This window comes from Pleurodeles waltl, chromosome 7, assembly GCF_031143425.1.
Source record: "Pleurodeles waltl isolate 20211129_DDA chromosome 7, aPleWal1.hap1.20221129, whole genome shotgun sequence".
NCBI lineage: Eukaryota > Metazoa > Chordata > Amphibia > Caudata > Salamandridae > Pleurodeles > Pleurodeles waltl.
The window spans coordinates 1,081,793,813-1,081,818,103 of record NC_090446.1 but is presented as its reverse complement, the minus strand read 5'-3'; the positions used below and the strand labels follow the sequence as shown (position 1 = coordinate 1,081,818,103).

Here is a 24,291-nt window from a genome sequence, read left to right as displayed (position 1 = left end):
TGGCGTCATCCTCCGGTGTACAGACCCCTGGTGGACCTGTCAACAGTGGAAGACAGACACATCATTATCACCTACAGACTTGATAGTGCCACAATCCAAGAACTGTGTGCTCAATTTGAGCCAGACCTGATGTCAGCTATCCGCCATCCCACAGGTATCCCCCCTCTAGTGCAGGAGCTGCCAGTGCTCTATTTCCTGGCAAGTGGTTCCTTTCAAACAACAGTGGCCATGGCATCAGGGATGTCTCAGCCAATGTTCTCTAACGTGTTGACCAGAGTGTTATATGCCCTGCTGAAACACATGCACACCCACATCGTTTTCCCCCAGGTGGAGGATTTGGCCACAGTGAAAGCGGACTTCTATACCCTGGGACATATCCCCAACATCATTGGTGCCAATGATGGTACACATGTGGCATTTGTCACCCCCTCGTAGAAATGAAGAGGTGTACAGAAATCGAAAAAGCTACCATTCAATGAATGTGCAGGTGGTGTGTTTGGCAGACCAGTACATCTCTCATGTAAATGCCAAGTATCCTGGCTCTGTGCATGGCGATTACATTTTCCTTTTGAGGAATAGCAGCATCCCTTATGTGATGGGCCAACTCCAGAGGCACCAGGCATGGCTAATAGGTGAGCACAAGGTCCCCACACAGTTGACATAGGTGTCTGGGTATGGGGTAGTCCCTAACGGTTGGTGTGTGTCTAACATATATCCATCAACATTTACAGGTGACTCTGGTTACCCCAGAATCTCATGGCTACTGACCCCAGTGAGGAATGCCAGGACAAGGGCAAAGGAATGCTACAATGAGGCACATGGGCAAACTAGGCGTATTATTGAGAGGACTTTCGGCCTCCTGAAGGCCAGATTCCGGTGCCTCCATCCAAGAAGGTGTGCCAGACCATCGTTACATGCTGTATGTTGCACAGCCTGGCTTTGCGACACCATGTGCCTTTTCTGCAGGAGGATGGGCCTGATGATGGTCTTGTGGTAGCTGTGGAGCCTGTGGACAGTGAGGAGGAGGAGGCAGAGGAAGAAGATATTGACAACCGAAACAACATCATCATGCAGTACTTCGAGTGAGACACAGGTAAGAGACTGGCACTGCTCATCTCATATCTGACTACTGTAGGACATTGTATAAGTCAGCCTTTTAACCTCTGTGTATGGACCCTGACAGTTCACTTTGGCTTTCCTTTTCACAGATCTGGGTACCGCATTCTGCCTTCTGCTATGTTTACTGCTGCCCAACAACTGTCATACATTGGTATGTGCAAATGAACATTAACATTGATATTTGTCGAAGAAGAAGTAATGATACATTTGTGAAAGTACAGACTGACTCCAGATTTGTTTGTGATTCAAGGGTGTTTATTTCACTGCTAATAAGTAGAGGGGTTTTGTGCAATGGGCTGGGGTGATGGTGGAGGAATGTCCAGGATTGAGTCCAGTCTATTTGTATCACAGGTCCATTGTCCAAGGGGGCATGGGAAGTGGAGCAATGGCAGTTCAAGGTGGACAGGGTGGAACACAAGGGTGAGAATCAGGAGAGTCCTATTTCCTGGCGGGGGTCTTGGCAACGTTCTCTGTCTTCTGCCTTGATCTCAGGGACCATTTGTGCGGTGTTTCTCCTTCTGCAGGGGGTGGGGTGCTGGTGGCCTGTTGGTCCTGTGGTGGGACCTCCTGTCTACTAGCTCTGGCGTACGTGGAAGGCTGTTCATCGGTTGGGCTAGTGTCAGGGGCCTGGTGGTATGCCACTGTCTTCCTCATGGTGTTGGCCATGTCTGCCAGCACCCTTGAAATGGTGACCAGGGTGGTGGTAATGGACTTCAAGTCCTCCCTGATCTCCAGGTACTGTTCCTCCTGCAGCTGTTGGGTCCCCTGAAACTTGGCCATTACCGTGCCCATGGTCTCCTGGGAATGGTGGTATGCTCCCATGATGTTGGAGAGTGCCTCGTGGAGAGTGGGTTCTCTGGGCCTGTCCTCCCCCTGTCACACAGCAGTCCTCCCAGCTTCCCTGTTATCCTGTGCCTCTGTCCCCTGAACTGTGTGCCCACTGCCACTGACCCCAGGTCCCTGATCGTCTGGTGTTTGTGGGGTTGCCTGGGGTCCCTGTAGTGGTAGACACACTGCTGATTGACATGTCCTGGGGACAGTGGCATGGGCCCACTAGGTGGGTGCTGTGGTGGTGTTTCCTGAGGGGGGAGGTTCAGTGGTGGTTTGGGACTGTGGCAGGGGAACCGACTGTCCAGAGGTCCCTGATGGGCCGGGCTGGTCATCTTGATCCAGGTGTGCAGAGCTGCTGTCATCACTGTGGGCCTCTTCTGTGGGGGGACTGGATATGGCTGGCACCTCCTGTCCGGTGATGTTGTGTAGGGGTCCTGTTGGGGTGTAAATACATTGTTATTGTATCTGTGTGTGACATCTTGTGCATGGGTGTGTTTCCCTGTATGGTTGTGATTTCCCTGTCAGCTTGGCCTTAAGTGAGTGGTGATTTTGTGGGCTGGGTGAGTGTCTCTATGGGCATGCTGTGGTGATGGGTGTCCATGCAGGTCTGTGTTGGGGGTCCATGCTTTGGTGTTGCATGAAGGGCTTGGTATTGGGATGTGTGGGTTGTGATAGTGGGGTATTTGTGAGGTGTTGGGGTGATGGGTGTGAGGGTAGGGGTTTGAGTTTGTGATGGCATGCAGGTACGGTGGGGGGATATGATAGTAGAAATATGACTTACCAGAGTCCAGACCTCCTGCTACTCCTGCCACGCCCTCAGGATGCATGATCACCAAGACTTTCTCCTCCCATGTTGTTAGCTGTGGGGGAGGAGGTGGGGGTCTGCACTGCTATCTGGTGTCTTGAAACCACGGAACGTACCTTCCCCCGTAGGTCGTTCCACCTCTTCCTGATGTCATCCCGTGTTCTTGGATGCGGTCCCACTGCGTTGACCCTGTCGACAATTCTCCGCCATAGCTCCATCTTCCTTGCAATGGATGTCTGCTGCACCTGTGATCTGAATAGCTGTGGCTCTACCCGGATGATTTCCTCTACCATGACCCTGAGCTCCTCCTCAGAAAACCTGGGGTGTCTTTGAGGTGCCATGATGTGGTGTGAGTGATGTGTGAGGTGATGGTTGATGTGATGTGTGGGGTGATGTGTTGGGGTGTGTGGTGTTTTGTGTGCAGATGGTGTATGAGTGATGGTGTTGTGTGCCTCTGGGTGCCGATGTTGTCTTTGCTTTTCTCTCTCTCAGCTTCTTCCAAAAATGTTGTTGTAAGGGGTTGTGGGTAAGGTGGGTGTGTGTTTTATAGTGGTGTGAGTGTGTGGGTGTGGTGTGTGTATGTGTGTCAGGTGTGTGTATTTTGAATTGTCCACTGTGGTTGTTTTTTGTAAATGTGTGTGTATTTTGAGCGCTGCGGTGTGTCCCGCCAATGGTTTACCACGGTTGAATGACCGCTGTGTTGATTTGTGGGTCGTGATAGTGTGGGTGTATTCCTGTTGGCGTAACAGTGTTGGTTTTGGTACCGCCAGTTTATCACTGACCTTTGGTGTGGCAGACTTGTGTGGGTGTCTGGACTGTGGAGGATTTCTAATTGTGGGTCATAATACCCATAGCAGATTTCTGCCGCGGACACGGTATGTTGGCGGCCGTCAGCACGGAGGTCAGCAGACTTTACCTCCAGGGTGGTAATGAGGGCCATTGTGTTTTGTAAGTTTGCACTGCTTTTGCGTCAAAAAGCGGCACTATGTGGCGCTAAAAAAGTATAAATATGGGCCTTTGTTTGTTGTGGCAGTGTATTTATGTGCTTTCTTGCCCAGACCCTCATGTGGGAAACGAGTCTGTTAAGAGGTTTTGCAGTACAAAATGGGAAAATAATATTATTTGGAATGTCTTTAAGTGCGTTTCACGTGTGCGCTATAGAATGAGGGTCACTGGTTCATGGGAAGCGCCAACAGACGGAACACGGGCTTAAAACCAACCTCACCGAATGTTCTTCGTAAAACGCTCTTTGGGTTTTGGAGCTAAATTCGTCCGACCTGAAAAAAACAAACTCTTAAAACAACCTAATAGTAAACATTACCATTTTCTGTTTGTAAAGTGAAAGCAAAAATGTTTATTTGATTTAGGGATATCTGGACTCGTATTACACTGTAGTCTTTTGTGTGCTGCCTCGGAGTTCCAAGGAAATATCGTCCTAAACTGTTCAGCTAATTTGGCAATCTCTCTCCATGTGATAAGAACAGACAATACATGACATCGGCCAGAAAACCATAGGCCTCTACAGGATACGTGACTATTTAGATGAATTTGTAATTGTGCCCAATTTTTGAAGCTTGACTTGTAATGAGTAAAAGTTGTATATTAAACCCAGTGCTTAATTTGAGCGATACTTATTTTTGAGGTCCGGCAATTATTTTTTTGTCTCAAGCTTTTACTGTGAGCAAAAGACACATGAGAGAAAGAGAAGGAAGAGAAAAAAGAAAAAGCGTCACAAAAGGAGAAACCAGAACGCTGCAAAAGTGAGCTGAAGAAGCAGGGAGGAAGTGGCTGTAAATGGATGAAAGAGGCACGAGATGGCTCCAGGATTACGCTGCCTCAATATTCCGTGCTCGCACATTTAATTGCAGCAGCACGTGTTTCAGAGGAGAGCTTTGGGCGCCGGCACGTTTTTATTTACAAACTAAGCACTGACTAAACTTAGTCAGGCAGAATGTCTAGAAAATATGTTCAACAGGTATTTAAGAGCACACATATTGACTCTGCAAATAATAAGAATGGTGATAGTGAAACTGCTGTATGCACATAATGTTGATAAGATTAGAGCTACCCTTTGTGGTTTACAGAAAACTACACAGTCTGATAAAAAGTGTTCCAAGAAACTTATCAGCGTTTCTTGCGATTTAATCTTTGACACGTGGACAAGCATACTGGTGGCGGAGCAGTCGGAGTTAACAAAATTATGCAAATATATTCTGTTCTTATAACTACACCACGCAGAGAGTTTTCTTTTCAGAGATAAATTTATGCATGGGTTGTGAATGAAAACATATCACTGAACAAAAAACTACAAGGCTATGCAAATTATAGAAATTAACTATAGAAAGGAACGTAGCGTGGAATAACATAACGCATTTAGGGCCATACGTATCATGTGGTCGCAAACGTTCTAATTAGCAGAATTGGACCACTTGCGACCAGTGAAATGCATTTTGGTATGTATCAATTCCAATTTGCGATTCGGTAACATGTTTCCAAATCGCAATTTGGAATTGCGAATACATACCGATTCGGTATTAGGAAGGGGCGTGTTCATGGCGTCCCCTCCTAATACCAAATCGCAGAAGTATGCAAGAATGTTTTGTGACAGAAATGTGGTTGGAAATTTGCATTTTACCACCTACTGCAAGTAGGTGGTAACTCATTTGCAAACGTGAAGGGCTCCCCATGGGACTTTGTCAATGTTAGCAAAAAGGTTTTTTAAGAGCAGGCTGTCGTCCCATGGACCACTGCCTACCATTAAGAAATGAAAAGACACCTTTTCATTTTTCTTTTTTTAAACACATTCTGTATTCCTTCAAGAAAAATGGGCTGCATTTAAAGCAAAAGATTGCTTTATTTAAAAGCAATCACAGACACAGTGGTTTGCTGACACCAGCAGGCCACCATCCCTTTGATTTTTGTGTTCACTAATGGGTCTCAAATTGCGACCTACCTCATTAATATTAATGAGGTGGTCTGAATTGGGACCCATTAGGAAATGCTAAATGAACTCATGGAGTTTCATACATTAGGGATAGGTATTACCTAATTGCGATTCGCAGAGAATCCCAATTAGGTAATCACTATTTCTAATAATGATACATATGGGCATTAGCCAGCAAGTAAGGACTTTCAAATTAGCAATTGTTTGTCATTAGGATTTAACTCGAGTGAGTAAGGCTGTTCATAATGGGAATACCACTAAAACAACTGTGAATATTCTTTAAATATATTCTTGTCTATATGGGGATTTCAGTCTGCGACCCACATTAAATCTAAAACAAGCGTTGACAAAGTCAAGAGGTCTGTCCGTGGTAAGTTGGTGCAATATTTAAGTTTTAAAATATTTTTTATTGAACGCATACGCCACAAAATAAAAAGAAGAAAAGTGTAAGCTATACCTCCACTTAAATGTATGAACCATATGCTTGAATAAACATACTACATCTAAAAATAAATTGGGTATATTGCTAACAGAACAGGATGAGCACTTCCAAGCAGGCAAGTGTACTTAGAACAGGTATAGAAAACATTTTTAGTTTTAATGCACATCACAGGAAAATATGATTCTTATTGACACAAAGAAACAGTACTACAGAAACCTGAAGACAGTTTAAAAACAAAAAAATTACTTAGAATATAAGACAGGATGGAGAATTGAAAATAATAATTGATGAGAAAAGTACTGGTCCACCAAACCTGGCACAGCAGTGCACTTCTTTTTAGACAGACATGTGCATGCAATTGGGCAAAATGACATTACATATAGCAGAAGAGAGCTGATGACTGAAGTGGGCTTACCCATTTCCCCATTACATACGCAGTGATGAGCAGAAGTAAAATGTGAATGACAGGCGAATAAGCCAATGGAGAGCTGACCCGTTTTTACATGAGACTAGTGAGACACCAAAATGCTCTCAAGGCTAGACTCAAAAAAGGTACATATTGCTTCAAAGATAACTGTTACATTGTCAACTAATATATTGTTATACTTTTACACCATCACTAAATTCGCGTTTACAACTACATCAACGCCATTAAATAGGTTTTTATTCATACCCCAAACTTAACCTTAACCCCATCTCCAAGCCTAACTACCAATGTCGAGGCCTAATCTGAACTGCTACCCATAATCCTAAATGTTAAATGACAATTTACTTTATGAAATGAAAGTGATGAAATGTTAATATTGACAAAATGATAGCGGTGCTTCTATAAATAAGGCCTGGTCCTCATGGTACAGGGCTTATGCTACATCCTGTTTATCCTCAGTCACATTAGGGCAGTGTTCTGACATACTTTTCCATTCAGCAAGATATCCTTCCCTTCCTGGGTAGAATATTCAGCTTCAGGAAATTGTCACGAACAGCTTGATACATGGTCTAAACTTAATCTGCCCTCCTTTGTACAGGGTGCATTTTCCAGATCCTTAACTGTGTCATGTCTTAAATTCACTGTTTACGTAGTGTGTAAAACATGTTTATTGATGGCAGTGTTTACATGTACATGTAGCAGTGTGCAGGGCTAAGTGGTGAATGATAGGTAAGAATATGTGCTGGTGGGCAAGTGTATGTATGAAAAGGAGGAGGACTATGGATGTGGGAGTGTCTGGATAATAATCAGCAAGAGATTGAGTAGATTGGTTGCTGAATGGAAGAATAAGTGAATGTAGAATTATGTAGACGAGAGAGTGAATGTATGAGAGAATAATGGATGTGTGAAAGGATGAATTAGTGGGTGGATTAGTATGTGAATTGGATGAGAGATGAACAAGTGAGTGGAAGGAGAGGTCCGTGAAAGATGATGGATTTAGGATGAATGGCTGAATGAATGAAGGATAGATGGTGGATGAGTAGTTATACAATTGGTTAGTTGATGTATGTATGAATAAGTGAGGATATGGATGGGTGAAATATGCTATAAGTGGTTGAAGTGATGAAATGTTCTTGCATATTTAAGGCTGGGATTGTGCATGTGCTTTATGGTTGACTGGTTCAATTTATAAATGGATGGGTGAGTGGGTGTGATTAGATGGAGGATATGGTGGTGATGGGCATATGTTTAATGATGGTATTGTACATCATGATGATGGTGTGTGCTAGCTTAATGGTGTATGTGCTATAGCATGCATTAGTGTTTGTCATGGCACAATTTGTTAGCATGAGTGAGGGCAAGCAAGTAATGATATATTGGTGTGACTGTTTATATGATTGTTTCAGTGTGGGTGTGTGTTTGACTGTGTTGGTTGATGTGGGTTTTCAGGTATGTATTTTTGTGCTGTGATAGTGCATGCACTGCTATGTTCCATCATGGTTTGTGAATGTGTGAAACTGTTGTTGCAAATGTGATGTACATGATTTGCGAGTTCCTGTGAGATGGTTTATGTAATGGTGTGATTTGGTGTGATGAGTCTGCATGCAGATTTGATGGTGCTTGTAAAAATATGTTGTTTTGCAGTTATGTGTGATGGTCCACTTGCGTAATGGTGTACTGGCTTAAAGGTGTAGGTACTAATGACTATTATGTGATGTGTTGTCGTGGTGCTGTGGTGGTGTATACTTGTGGGATGGTGTTTGTATGTGAGTGTGTGTGTGTGAGATGTGTTGAGTTTGCTGAAGTTTGTGTTTGATGATCTGTGTGAATATGAATTTATCTATTGTGTAATATAGAGTGTTTGGGGGTGTGTGCCTGTGTGTACTGACATAATAGTGAGTGACTTTGTTAGGGAGTGTGTGTTGATGCAATTGGGTTAGGGCTTATTAGTGAACATTCAAATCAAAGGACTAGTAGAGATCCAGTGTCCTTCAACCCAAGGACTGGGTTGTGCCCCTTGCCACATCAGCAAAAGGGCAATTTGTACCCCATCAGGCAGCAGAAGGTTGAGGCTTCCTTTTGTGCAAGCTGGCATTGGGGGCCTCAAACATACAACTATGCAACCCAGCTGCTATAAAGTGTACCCAGCGTCCTTTTGGATTTAAACCAGACATACTGCCTTTGGTGCATGCTCCTTGTGGAGCCATAGCATATTAGCCTGAAATCTTGCAGGATTTACAAGTAACCCAAGATTTGGTGGCCATCATTGATGGACCTGATTATTTAGGGGGGCCCACCCCATCGATAACCACCAACCAGTTTGAATCTTGCTTGCTGCAGTGTCCTGCTGGAGCACCCTTGTTGGCAGACAGTTTCTCAAGTAAAGAAGAAAACTCTTTCAAGTTAGGAGAGTTCATCTGTGTGATCCCGAATGCCAGTTTAATTTTTCTGAATTTTTAGGTACATAGTCCTAACCTCGATTTCAAGGCATTCTTGTAAAGTAAGAACAGAAGAGAGAGCGAGAGGAATAAGAACTTTGATTCGATTGTTCCTTAGGTTGACATGTGGACTTTCCCAAATTGTATTATTTTTAACTGCATTTACATGTATCTGCTGCCCGCAGGGGTGACGCTTTCATGAGAGCTGAGGAGCGTTGCCCACAAAAAAAAATCCCCAGAGCTGAAAAATAAAATGGTTATAAAGCACCGCACCGCACCCCGAACCGAGTGCCAGGATGGGGCAGGGCAATAGCTGCTGACTGGCAACAGCAGGGAGCTCTGCACTTTAAAGTGTGGATATCCCTTTGGATGGCTGTCTTGCGACAGCTTTAATCTTCTCTAACCCAGTTGACAGCTGGGTTAGAGAGAGCCCAGGCCACCAGTGCTCTTGTGGGTGCCGAGAGAGGCCACTCTTTCGAATCCTGACGCTGCTCTCATGCTGTCTAACAGTATGAAAGCAGCAGCAGGATTGGTTAGTGTAGTGTCCTGGTTCCGCATTCGAGGGGAGAGGAGAGGAGTACACCATGAGGACAGTGTGAAGGTGAGTGCATTAAAATATATATATATATTAGTGCACCCACCACTGTAAATGCAAGCCAGCCGCCACTGGCTGCCCGGAATTATTTTTTTTGCGAAAGGTCTCATGTAGGACTATAGTGTGAGGAATCAAGAGAGCTCAAGGTCCAGCCCATGAACAACTCAAGGGAAAGGAGACTAATACATTTAGAAGAGTGATGAAAAGGAAACACATGCCTATGTGTATTGGTATCAGAACTATGGAGATTAAGTATTTATATTTTGTATGTTGTGTGCATCACACCAAACTGTACGTTGTCATTACAGACCTTCAGCTCCATTTACATTTCTATTAAACATTAAAAAAAAAACAAAGTTGGTAGTAGAGCGTTTCCTTCCTCGTCAAATTACGTGCAAAAAGCTTCCTATCGGAGAGATTTAATTTGTTCTCGTCACACATGTAGGATTTTGCTTAACTCTTAGTAACAAGGTCTCCCTGTCTACAGAATCATACTCCGTAGTGTCCCTTTCTCAATCCCCTCACTGTAAACTTTGCTGTGGCTTGCTATTCAAGTCATGCCTCTGGCTACTGCACAAGGTTTGGGCGGTGAGGGATTACATTTTGCTTCCCTGTAAGCATCATGAGCAGCACCCGCGCTTATCCTGAAGAGAAGCTCTATCTCAGGTGGTTCTCAGCATACCTGCAGCCAGAACACCATCAGATTGCAGACTAAGAAGCGTAAAAAGAAAAAAAACAAGGCATCAGGCATTTTCCGTCTATGCACTCTGGATATTGAATAACTTCCCTGTACCTATCACGAGCACCCTAATGTTGCTCCAATTTAGAAAAAAGTTGAATGTGCACCCCTTTAAAGAGCACTAAAACCACAATGCATTAACAGTGCACAAACTAGCTTCCTCTCAAACGTTGAATTTAAACTGGATTTAAATCATGTACAGCTCTTCACTGCTTCAGGCTAGGTCCACACTTTAGAAAGATCATATTCATAGATGTTGTGTCATTGTCTCGCAGCAGACTTTCTAATCACCTCACTTTATAAATTGTCAGATTATATAAAATATATTTGTACACACAATAGTTCATCCTATTGGTGATGAGAGGATTTCAGTGATGCATTCTGCCAAGTTGGCAACAATACTAACATGGTTGCCACATACAGATATTGAATTAATTCTAGATTCTTCCTGTATGGCTATTATTTTGGAATGGGCACACATGCGGAATGAGTGGATTTAATCAATAAACTGTAATAATGACTTGGTGACAGAATATTGTAATTACAAGTGTTTTAAAAGAATTATGGGTTCATGGGTGTTACTGTAATTTCTTAATTATCTCTGTGCCTTTGAGGATTTTGCAATCTCCCTGGATTGCTGCTCAGTTTTGCCCACCCTCGTACTTGTGAAATCAGTAATTTGCATAGCAGAGAATCTCTCTTTGTGCTCATTTGTGGCACTATTTGTGCATCTGTAGCTCGTCTATAAACATACCAAGGCATAAATCTGACAACTCAGACCAGGCTTTGCGTTTTTGGTCTGTCTCTATTCTCACCAATTGATCAATATTTGGGCCCATTTTTATGAGCTTTGGGTCTCAGGGCAGCGCAGCAAGTCACCTTGCTTGCTTCCCTGCCTCACAGGGAAAGGGCATGAATGCGCCGTATTTATCCAATGTGGCACATTCCTGTCCTTTCTCCCTATGCTGACGCCAATTTCGCTGCCTAGCGCCAATGCAGGCTGCCACGCATCATGGTGCAAGGGTGTCTGCATTGCATGGCGGATTGTATTTGTGCAGGAAAAGATACCTTCCTGCACAAAAGAAATCCTGAGAGGCGTTTTCCTCTTTCTATGTGTGCTGAAAAATGCAGCACACATACAAATAGGAAAACATTAAGAGAAATAAAAATAGTTCTCCTCGTTACACCTCTTCTGGGGGGCATATCTTTTTGGTGCATTCCCAGGTTTACAAGTTCTTGTAAATCTGGGAATGTGTCAAAAGTATACGGATGTTGTGTGGAAACACCCATGGAAACACCTCCCTCGCGCAGAGTAATGTAGCACAGCGATTTCCGCTGCCTTACATTACTCAAGATTTATGAAGCTCTGCAGGGCTCGCAAAGTGGCCTTACGTGGCTTCATAAATCTCACTTAAGGTTTGCATCGCCCTTACACCATGTTGGGTGGCGCAAGAGTGACGTAAACCAGTTCATAAATATGGCCCTTAGGCCCTAATTTAAGAAAAGTGGTTCTGCAGCAAGTGCAGTGGTACTTTTCTTGCATCCCTTAGCAACCCCCATAAAGCCACCATGTGTGTGACATATCTAAAATACGGCGCACGATGACAGTAGTTAGGGGAACTAGCGTCAACATTTTTTACACTAGTTCAGAGCTTTGCAGGATTAGTGTCAAAAATGTTGATGCTAATGCTGCAAAGCCCATTGAGGCCCATTGACAACAATGGCATGCCTCCTTTTAATGCCTGGCCTGAGCAGACATTAAAACTGCCAAAAAAATGACATAAAGAAATCTTTTAGATTTCTTGGCACCATTTTTTTGACCCCCATAACGAGGGAACACCCACTTTGCATACATTATGCCTGGTGAAGGTATAATGTAGCGCAAAGAGTTGCAAAGTGGCGCAATGCATGCATTGCGCCACTTTTTAAATTTGGCGCTGCAATTTTGGCCTTGTTGAGCCACGTTAGCGTGAAAAAAATTATGCTAATGTGACGCAAGGAGGCACTAATGGCTCTTAAATCAGCCCCTTAGTTTGTTATTGCTGACCCTGAATGCGACCATTAGTTTTATGGCTCTATAATGTGATAAGATTTTATTCTAGAGAATGGATCACGTCCACCTCTTTGTCAGTGCTTATGTTTCCAGTGGATTGCATATTTTTGAACACTGATTGGCGGCATATTCAGATTGTATAACTCTGGGTTATTATTTTTCCATGGAAGCACCATCACCTGAATTCTGAGGAACAAAGGCTGACTATTGCACCCATTTCATCTCTCTCGCCAAAGCAGTTAGTGGAAACCCACACCTAGACTGACATTACTGCCATGTCCTTGGATATAACTAAAAAATCAACGCACTCTGTTTACTCATCCAGACAAATCAACACAGAAAACATACCTATCTTTAAATCACTGGCCAACCATTCCCACAATTCACTCTCATCACCCCTAACTCATGCTGATTATCATCACGATGTCAGCCATCACATGATGTAAAACTAGAACAGTTCCACCACACATCAGGTGCAGTGAAGTGTTTTTTTTCCACGATCCATCCAGGTGGTTCTCTCCCCTCTAGAATTGCTTACTAAACATTGAAACACAACATGTACTAATAAGGGTCCCGGAGTTTGTAGTCTCAGACATATGCACCATCTAGAGTCTAAAATTACACAAACAGACCTCCACTTTACCACATCTCCAAGGCATGCTGGCAAGTAATATTAATGAGATATTAGACTGGCTCTCAATCAGTAGCGATTAAAGGAGGCCGAGACTCTTCATAGCCAGTAATTCCATGCACACAGAAAATATACTAATAAAATCAACAGCAAAGGAATAATCATCATGAAAGTAAATAGCAGAAACCTCCCCTCCTTTGAAGTCATCTGTAATCTCAAATGTAGGTCTGACAGACGCCTCTTGCCCACAAATTAAACACCACCTACACTTTACTAACAAACACCTCTGGAACCTCACCTCGCACAACAGTGCAGCCTGAGTGGACCACAGGCTAAGAGGAGTAATCCAACTCAGATCATGCCAATAAGGAAGCTACCAGGATGCAATTCTAGTGTGCTCATACCAAACTCCAACGGACATACTGGCTCGTACCTTAAGTCACCCACCTATTTCTTAAGCTCCTCTTTCTTTGTTGGTTCAACCACTAGATTAACCCGTGGGGTTGCCCCCATATACTGTCATCCAGAACCCACAAAATCTTTCTTTGCCTTACCCATAATCATGACAGGAACCTAAGAACCAATCCCAAACTAACTACCAATACCAGGTTTTCTCCCCTGAAAATTCGATTCATTTATTATACTGGTTCTGACTACCATGCATGTAAACAAGTAATCTATCAGGATCTATGGTCGACAATTCCATATTGTGCTCAAGAAAGTAGATAAAACCTATATTCACTAACAGATGAAATACCTGTCGGCAGAGCTCGCAAAGCTATAGGATAAACTACAATTTCTACATACAATTTTGTGGCTGTCGGAGAAATACCACTCAAACTGGATGAAATCCTACTTGAAAAACCCAATGCCGGCACAAAAAATGTGTTAAACTTGTCACGAAATATAGAGCTAAAATAGGTTGCTCATTAAAACGTAGTAAGACCCCAGTCCCTCACACCTAAAGTTCCATATCGAGCAACACAAGAAAGTTGTGCAGCAAGAGGTCATACAACGTAGCCATAGTACACTGAAGGTTTACATTTGAGGGTTCCTCACTTACCTATTAGTCTTGTGTGTTGAGAATCTTCATAACCACCGACGATGAATGTCCCTGCAGTTTCCCAGTGAGTCCTTGATAGAACCTGCCAAGAAATGAAGAAAGTTTAGTGCATAAATTACCTGTAATTGAGAACAAGAGGAGAAGATCTGAGAAAATGCAGAATATGGTTAAAAAGGCTGAAAAGAAGGCAGAACCAGAAGTTGAGTAACTAACTCTATTCCACTTCAGGCAGAGGCAACTCTGTAGAAAAGGATAGCTATATCATTTCTGTCTAAACAAAATGTGTCAATTAAGTGAGAGGGACATTTCCTTCAGTCTGATTCTTCTAAAAAACAGATCAGTCTATCAGGACAGTTGAGATCTGTATTCACATGAGAGAATTAAGTCTGCATTAATCTTCCATCTATTAGCCTCTCAACTATATCTATGAGGTCGCACAAAGCCACTTTGTGTGTCTTTGAATGGCCTCATAGATACCGAGTAAGACTAGGCAGCGCAAGTTACTGCATTGCCATACTCTGCGCCAGGGAGGTGTCCCATGGGCATTGTGGTGGGTTTTCCCACTCAACACCCATGGATTTCGATGCTACCCCAGATTTACTTAATCACGTAAACCTGGGGCAACGCCAAAACCATACGTGTTCCCAAAGCAGGCGTAACCATAAGAAACACTTTAATTTCTCCTTGTGTTTTACTCTTTACATGTGTGCTGCCTTCTGCAGCAAACGTAGAAAGAGAAAAACACCTCTCAGGATTGATATAGTGGAGGAAGGTGTCCCTTCCTGCACAAAAACAATCCTGGTGCAATGCAGGCACCCTTGCACCATGATGCAAGAGTGCCTGCATTGGCACTAGGTAGCTAATTGTGCTCCAGTGGAGAGGGAAAGGGCAGGAACGCACCATATTTGCAAATATGGCGCATTCCTGGCTTTTCACGTTGGGGTAGAGAAGCACATAAAGAAGACTTGCAGCACTGCCCTTTGCCAAGTCCCTATAAATATTGTCCTAAGTTTTATATACATTATTGGAAGATCCATGAACCAGTTCTGGTATCTCAGGGACTTTAGGTCTGGTTTCAAAGCTTGAAAGTCTTTCCTGATCTTGACTATGATGTCCTTGAAAAATCTAGGTTGATAATGAAAATTTTAGTCTCAAACACCATGAGCAAGTGACTGTTTCTACTGCATAACTTTAATAATTAGCTGAGGAGGCATATTCTACCCTACTCTAATTTCCAAAGACACTCAATGGGCTGATGAGTTTCAAAACATGAAAGATGATTCTAAAAGACGAAGCAGGAAAGCAAAACAATTTCACTTTAAATTCCCTCTTCCAGTCCATAAATGAGAAGGTTGTAGAGTCTGTTACCGTTCTCCAGTTCATTCAGTGATTTATTGAGGGCCAGATCAGATGAATGGTTGACTTTATCTCAGCAGCAGTATATTTTATTAGCAATCGATTTCAAGGTCTGAGACTTTCATCTTAGAACAATGTTGTACGTGTGCTTGTCGAAGATTTATGTTCCTGCTGGTTGCTGTACCTGCAGATCAGTAGCTGACAGGCCAGGGAGAGAGGCTGCTTCGTCTATAGTTGTCCAACACTTATTGATTGATAGCAGGCATGTAGAGAGAACATTCAGATGCAGTCTCAGGAGAAAGGACTGATCAGCCAATGGTTGAAAAGTGGCCACCAAGTGACAATGAATGCCTGAATTTTTCTGCAGTCTTTGGAGGCACATCTAGGTTTGTTCCTTCCCAGGAATTTTTCTCATTCATTCTGCCCGGTAACAAAGGTTCACAGGAGACGTGCCCGCTGCTGAGCAGAATTCCTATTAGTCCATGTATTGCCTGAGTAGTGGTTTATTTGATGTGTTAAAGCACTGTTTTCATTGCATCATTCTATGCCTTTCATGCATGTTTTGTTTTCCTATATCCCTGCTCTCTTTCTACTGTGGGAAACACGCATTGCATGAATTGCAAGAAGAACAATGGAAGGCGAAGAAGACCATGAGTGAACTGCTCTGTCAATGTGACAAGAAGAGCAGCAAAGGAGGATCAGTATGTGGAAGGCCTAGTCTCATTAAAGTGAGGGAAGAAAAGATGCACTGAGTAATAGTTCTAGAGCACAATGGGTAATAAGAAATGAGCTGCTCAGTCGTAGAACTTCAGCAACACTCTCATCTCCCAGCAGTCACTCTTTCAGGCTAAGTGTGAGAACTCACACATTTCCTCTCTAGTACACCATCCATTTCAGGACATTCTCATTCCTCACTCCTCATCCCTATTCCTCATCCCTATTTCTCATCCAGAATCCCTACTTCTCATCCATCATCCCTACTTCTCATCCCTACTTCTCTTCTATTGTCCCCACTTCTCATCCCTCTTCCCTGCTTCTCATCCCTACTCCGCATCCATCATCCCTACTCCGCATCCATCATCCCTACTTCTCACCCATCATTTTTACTTCTTATTCATTGTCTATCATCCCTACTTCTCTTCCATCATCCCTACTTGTCATCCCTGCTTCTTATCACTTCCTCTCATCCATCATCCCTACTTCTCATTCATCAGCCCTAGATCTCACCCATCATTTTAACTTCTTATCCATCAATCCTGCTCCTCATCCATCATCCCTACTCCTTATCCATTATCCCTACTCTTCATCCATCATCCCTACTCCTCGTTCCTCCTCCCTTAGTTATACCAACACATTTTCTGTGTTTTGGAATACCCATTCACACTGATTGGTTGGTAACAGCCAATCAGAGTTAAGAGAGAGGGCTGCATTCCATTGGTCTAGTCACTAAAACAGCCTTCTCTTTGCACATGGAGTAGAGGAAATACCACAGAGTGTTTGATTTCAGTGAATCCAGGGCTGTACAGCATTTAATTGTATTTAAATAAGTGCTTTTCTGTTACACCAGCCTCAGCAGAAAGCTCTGGTGTCCTGGGGAAGAGAAGGGACCCTCTCTTGAGCCATAAATCTGCACTTGGAGAAAGGGTTATACATTTCATCTGAAAACCTTTCTGGTCCCAGTTTTATAGGTAGAAAGAAAATGATTAAAATCAACACTGAAGACAGTGCAGTCCAATGCATCAGAAAGCTTTTCTGGTTTCATTTTTATTTGTAACAAAAATAATGTTTTAGTTTGAGGCTGCTTTCTGTTCTGAGAGCTGTGTTTTTTTCTTTTCTTGCAGCCTGCAGATTTCAGGACCAGCTGAGCTTCAGTTGTTTAGGAAACCAAGACGAGCAAGACCTGCATAGATGTTAAAGGTAGATTAATATTTAATAAAAACTAGCACGCCTTTTGAAATGTTTCATTTACAAACCCTTAATGTCAGCAGTAGGCACAGTGGTGCTAAGATCTAATATCTGCTCAGAAATACCATGCATTCATTTTATTATTAATGTATTTAAAGTAAACATTTGATCAGGGAGAACGTTAGCCAATTAGGCAAACTCTCACCTTCATGTTTACCTTTTTCATGTTAACACACCTCATCTAAATGGTTGTTTGATTTCCTCTTCCCTAATTGCCACATATTGTTTTGCTTTTTAAGTGCAGCATATTGAGAGACTATTTTGAATGACATATCTTATTATCAGTAGGCTACAAAAATAGAAAGTATAGCCATTTTATTGTATCTCATATCTTATATTTCCAGATTTTGATATTTTCCCCGCAGATTTAAACTTTTTGCACCAGCCAGTTGTATGGATGGATTTAGATGCCTGTCTATCATTTTGTCGAAATCTGAAATTAACATCACAGAAAAAATGTGGTTGGCTGTTTTTTGTATTTTCATTTTTTTCACTTTATTTGTGGGATTGCAACAATGGTTCTGGGCTAGCAATATTTAAATTTGCTTGTGTTCAATGGTGTTTGAGGGGTTTTATAAAAGTTCTATATTGAAATATTGCTAGCAACACTTAACAATTTGGAGACCACATGTTTGAATGCTGTAATCAAAATACTTCCAACATACCTCTGTTTATGTTATCCTGACAATACCGCTAACAAAATCAAACACCTATCAATCAAACGTTGTTTAAATAATTATCCCTAGTGCTTATTGTCTCTCAGTGAAGCATGGTCAATGCACCCCAGTAGTGCAGTGAATAACCACCTGTTACCTTAGTACTGTGAACACCACTCATCAAAGGCGAACCTGATGCTGCAGTGCACCACATCCTATTATTTCTATACTGTGACCCACACACTGCCTTACCAATTCACCTTGCTCATGATGAATAGATATCATCTGTTACTATTCTAATACTGGATCCGAGGACAGCAATCTTGCTCCTTTTTTGACCAATTATAGAGCACATAGATTTAGGCATAATGTTCTTAACAAACACTATCTGGTTTTCTCATGTAGGAGTGACAACTACAATTGAAGAGACAGTGCTTAATTATAGACAGGAATATACAGAGGCTTTGGGTGACAGTATAAATATTCTCAGGCACATCCCACCCAGACCCAGGGTTCACTGCACTTCCACTCACTCAGCTCTGTTTAGGTAGTCCTTACAGCAGTAGCCAAACATACGTCCAATAATTTTGGATATTGGTTTGATAATATGCAGCAGTCCTCAACTATGTCAACAAACACCAATGTTCTAACCAGAACTAAAAATACTCTCTCTCTAACAGCACAACCTAGACAGCTCTTTAAACTGTGGTAGGCACACTAGAGCCCCAAAGACACCTAGGTCCTGATTTAAGTTGACTGCAGTACTATCAGTAGGTGTGATGCAGCTCCACCCAAATATAATTGTCCTGGTGGTTTCTACACAAAGATTTTCAGGGCCCAGGACATTGGACCTGATACTTCCAGCCCAAAAATTGCTTTGGGGTTGGGCTGCAAGAACAGCCTGGCTCTATACCTGGAAACTGCCTGACCAATTTGTGCTGCACTGGGGAACTTGTAAGGCTCCCCCAGCTGGAACACATCCTGTCTCTACCACTCTTCACATCCACCTCCCTGCACTCCCTGCCTGTACTTACTTCCACTCTCATTTACCAAATGCCAAAATCAGATTATAAAAGTGGGTGTTAATCCCCACACAATAGGAATTTCAGAGTTTCTCACAGAAAAACTGGGTTAAACCATTTATTCCCCTTTGCAAAAGGTCTAATTTGTAGTAGCCAGATTTATGTGCAGGGGTAAGTTTGAAAACGTAATTTCCAGTCACACTGTCACATAGGTTCTCATTATCCTAATGTGAGAACTGGATTTGGGTGGCAAAATCACCTGAACTGTGGGGTACTAAGTACAATTCCACACCATGTGACACCTGTCGGCCCAATCTGGATTTTTCGGCCAAGTAGCAGTGCCTCATCTGCACCCGAGAGCGGGGATGATTGTGACAACTGAGCGCATGGCAGAGAGGACTCCTTAGGAGAATCGTGGTCAATCATATCTTATCCCTTTCCGTCAGTTACATTAGTCTCTCACAGGCAAAGACAAACAGAAGCAGAGTACAGTTCAATAAGGTTTATTGAAGTAACTGCATCTTAGATAAAATGGCATGTATTACAATAAAAAGGATGGTAAAACATGCTAGAAACAAAATGGTGGCAAGAAGAGTGAAAGACAAAAACAGTAAACCATACTGTCACTAAGAATAATAAATATATATTTCCTACCTAAGCTATGTTAGAGCACAACATGATAAGCCCTAATCCGCACTGCAGGTTTCCCCCCGGTAAGACATCGTCCTCTATACCTGAACAAGGAAGTCCATTGTCTAAGAAGACACTGTCCCCATACATGCCAGGAATTCAGCAGTCTAAGTAAGCAGCTGTAGCAAAGATGTTCAGCAGTCAGCACGCAGTTGTGGTCATCTGGCTGGAATCTCCGTCTAACATGTATGGGACAGAGAATTTTGTTTATAATAAAACAGCGGATGTTCTAAGAAAAGGTCCCCACGTAAGGATATGTATATTTCTGTGAATGTGGAGACACAGCGTACCACTTTTGCTGGCAGCCCTATCTGACTGTAGCCTTGAGGAAATCACAAAGTGAACTGAATGCTGTGCTAAGAATGTAATGCCTTCCTAAGCAAAATAACAACCACATATATAAAATAAAACAACACCGCAAATGTGGCTAATTATATCCCTTCACATAAATTCACGTACTTTGCAATCAGGGCCATAGTTGGATAATCGTTACCCAACCCAGCACTGTCTTGAAAACACCAGCATACACCCTGTGACCACTCTGATAACCCAGAATAAATGTTGCACACCATCAAGCCCTCAATACTGCTTCAAAATTATCTCCCTGGATTGTGTTGCATATATGAAAAGCACCTTTGACCGCCCAGAAAATTGACATTTGACCATCCAATCTGAAAATGGACATCATAAAGTTCACCAATCTGTACATATAAAATACAAAAGTCTCCTACAAATAATTTCTAAAATGAACCTCTAACAAGCTCTATACTACCTTTGCACCTACAAACAACAAGGGTCATATTTACTAGGGATTTGAGCAGAGCAGCGCTGCAAGCCTTTGCTGTGCCGCCCTATGCCAACTCGAAAGGGCAGAAATGGACTATATTTACAAGACACAGTGCATTTCTGTCCTTTCCCCCAATGCTGGCACACAAGTTGCTGCCTTGCATCAACGCAAGCACACTTGCAACCATGGAGCAAGGTTATCTGCATTGTAGGCAGGATTGTTTTGTGCAGAAAGGGGCACCTTTCTGCACAAAAACAATCCAGACAGGATTGTTCCTCTTTCTATGTGTGCTGCGAATAAAGCACACCTAAAAAGAGGTAACAGTGGGGAGAAATAAAGATATTTCTCCTCGTTGCACATGCCTTGGTGAGGTGTACAGTTTTGACACATTCCCAGGTTTACAAATTCTTGTAAATCTGGAAATGCATCAAAACCCATGGGTGTTGAATGGGGAAACTCACTGCAACACTCATGGTGCGCCTCCCTGATGCAGTGTAAGTCAATGCAACGACTTGCGCTGCATTGCCTTACACCATATCTATGAAGTCATAAAAAGCCACGCAAAGTGGCTTAGCATGGCCTTGTAGATATGGGTCTGCGCTATGCATTGCCAGTGCGTAACAAACAGTAACGCACCTGTGGCGCATGAGGCTTGTAAATATGCCCCCAATTTTCAGTAGACACAAATATTATATTTGATGGCATTTCCATGCCATTTCGAAAAGGAATCTAGAGAAGGCACTACTGTGATATAATAATATCAGCAGGCTTTATGCAAATGCCCATAACAAAGTTCATCAAAAGGTCACTGTCAAACCCCACACAGGTTTGTATTTCTACATTTACTGTCTTAATTAGGCCTCAGCGGGTATCCCCACATTCTGCCTGGTTGCTGGTGGGTAGTACCTCTGCCACAATGGCAGATGATCGTCAGCCATATTTAGACATCCCCATTTCCCTGGCTGGAACCTTGTCTGCCTGATGGGCAACGCTTTGATATACAAGGCACCTACATTATGCCAGCTCACTTTACAGCAGCGAAGGTTGATGAACAGGCCCCATGTTTAATGTGCCAGCTTGGCACAATGTTTTTGATCCTAGAAAACATACCCACAAAGCCGTATTTCTTTTCTTCCTGACCAAATGCCTCATACATGTAGGACACTTTTATCTTGCATGTGGGGGCCATTTAACATTTTCCATGCCCATCCCCATGCCTATAATGAATAGCATGACGGACACTTGCAGGGAAATGATTGATGCTGTCTACCAGTCATGAGTTGAAACGGCCATCAGATTAGGGATTACCACTGGTAATGCAGAAATTCCCCACAATGGAAATAGAACAGGCAAACCGCAGGATTGCTGTAGTGGGAGGAATGCTGTTTTTTAATTTTTCACAACCTGAAAATACCTAAACATGGCCTTTAGTGTTGATTATAATGTTGAAGATAATAATATTGTAGATAGTGTAATTTCGCTAAAACAATGTCTAGTCACACAAATAATTACTTTCAGAAGAGTTAGGAACTAGTGAAGTGGGCAGATTTACTGAGGCCAAGAGACAAGGGAAAATGACCCGCTCAATATAGGCTGACTGCAATCTGAACCAGCTAGAGATGTACTTGATGTGATTGAAATACATGACTGCATTCCATGAAGTAATGGTTTCTCCACACCACTTTCATAGTGGTGCATTCTCCAATATATTTGTGTTTCTGAGACACATGTAGCTAAGTTTTTGATTTCTGATTCTATTTTGTGATTCATAAAGCATGAAAGACATTTATAAGCGGATTAATTGAGACATAATACTGCATCACCCGCAAAAGTGTTTGGGAGCTATGGACATCATTTAGAGGTCCGCAGGTGTCAGAACTGCGACCCCTGGCTTGTGGCCCCTCGTACTCCTTCTGCAACCTCTAGCCTCAGAGATGGCAAAATCAGTGCCAAGAACAAAGGAACGTCTCCTTCATTCTCTTTGGCCCATTTCTTATCAAGCTGGTGTTGATTAATTGTGTTATTTGCTATTAGTGAAGTAGAAAACAGAGCATCAGAAGCTGGAATCGGACCTTCTTTGGCAGTTGAGATAAGCCAAAGTGTTTTTAAAGGTATGTTGTGTGCATGCTTGCTGGTGGGAGGGTGTTTGTGTTGTGTGACAGGGAGTGTTTAAGTGTAAGCGTCTGTCTGTATGTGAGCATGTGTGTAGGATTGAAAGTGACAGTCAGGGACAAGTAGTGAGTGAAAATAACTTAGATTGAATGTCAGTAAGTGAGTATGGGTGAGTCAGAGTGAATGAGAATGAGGGAGAGGGAATAAGAGTAAAAGTGAGTGCAAGTCAGTATGAGTAAGTACTAGTGAATCAGAGTAACAATGAGTGAGTGTGAATGAGTGAGAACAAGGGAGTGGTGTTATGCTTCTGAGTCAACTTTTGGCCCTGGCATACCAAAGGTAATTCTTGGCTTATTGAGGCACCCATCACAAAATACTGGTGCAGCGCTGGCATACAGTAGCCAAATCTTAAGATAGCTGGGAACTGGTGACAAAATACTGTCATGACATACTAGGGGTAATGCCTCACATCTGGGACGTCCTTGACAAAAGGATGGCACTGGCATACTGGACGTTATTTTTGGTATGGGACACTCAGTGAAAATCCTACCACCCGCATAATGGAGGTAATTCTTGGCATAATGGACACCCATGGTAAAATACTGATAATGGCTCATTGGAGGTGATCATTGGCATAAAGGGGGCAGCAGTTGCACAGTGGAGGGCAATAACCATGACAAAAAGCTGTCCTTAACATGCTGGGGGTAAAGTTTGACATAAGATCCACCCATGGGTTTTGGATAGTGATCAAGCATTTGCCTAGTAATGCTTTAAGCGAGGTTGACAAACCTTTTCACTCAGCTGGAGGGAAGAGATAAGGGCAACATCTCTACAAAACATTTCATTTACTGTATGACCAGTGTGGCCACACAAGGAAAACTAAGTCAGGAATACATTAAAAGGGTTTTATTGCAAACTAATACTCAGGATAATATAAACAATTCTCATGAATACGCTGTTTAGATACAGGGTCACTATAGGGTGTCCAAGGAGATTAAAGAAACAAAGCTTAATCAACATTAAGCAAGCTAAACATTCAATGCAAGCACCATAAAAATAACAATAATGGGATCTGGTGGTCACTGAATACATGTTGGTCAGCTATGCTAAACATGGAAACAAGTTAAATGCATCAAAGTTAGTTAACAAACAAAAGGGAATGTCCCTACAGGGACAAGATGCTAACTGACATGTGCTGGGCTTACAGATTTGAGGACAAAAAGGAAAATTACATCTGGGACAAATGGAGACTAACTAAGGTTGGTAAAATGTAAGTGCCAATAGAAAGTGTCAGCATTTAGCAAGAGCATTGAGATCTATACCTCTTAGAGTCCATAAAAGACCAAGCAAAAGTCACCAGCAAAGTGACGTGGGGCAAATGGCTCAGCAAAGTCTCTGTTCAACAGCAAAGGAAAAAGTGACAAGAGTGTCCATGGGGAAGGGCAAGTGCTTGTGCCAAGCAAAACAAAAAGTGCTCACTTAAAGTCAATGACAGGACTGCTAGGAGTGTCCAGGGGAAAGCAAATCGAAGAGAAACACAGGCTGGAACTGGATGTGGAGGCGGTCTCTCTTTTTCTATTCCCATTCCCCTTTCCCCCTAGCTGATGCAGGGTTCA

General features: G+C 42.7%; 1 protein-coding gene across 1 annotated transcript in view; it reads right to left on the bottom strand.

Moving 5' to 3' along the window:
• The window catches only part of SMIM36 (small integral membrane protein 36), a 429,881-nt gene that overhangs the window by 56,796 nt on the left and 348,794 nt on the right, over positions 1-24,291 (bottom strand). The window contains exon 2 of the mRNA XM_069200022.1: positions 14,088-14,169. The gene's annotated coding sequence lies outside the window, so the exon portion shown is untranslated. The remainder of the gene's footprint in view (positions 1-14,087; positions 14,170-24,291) is intronic.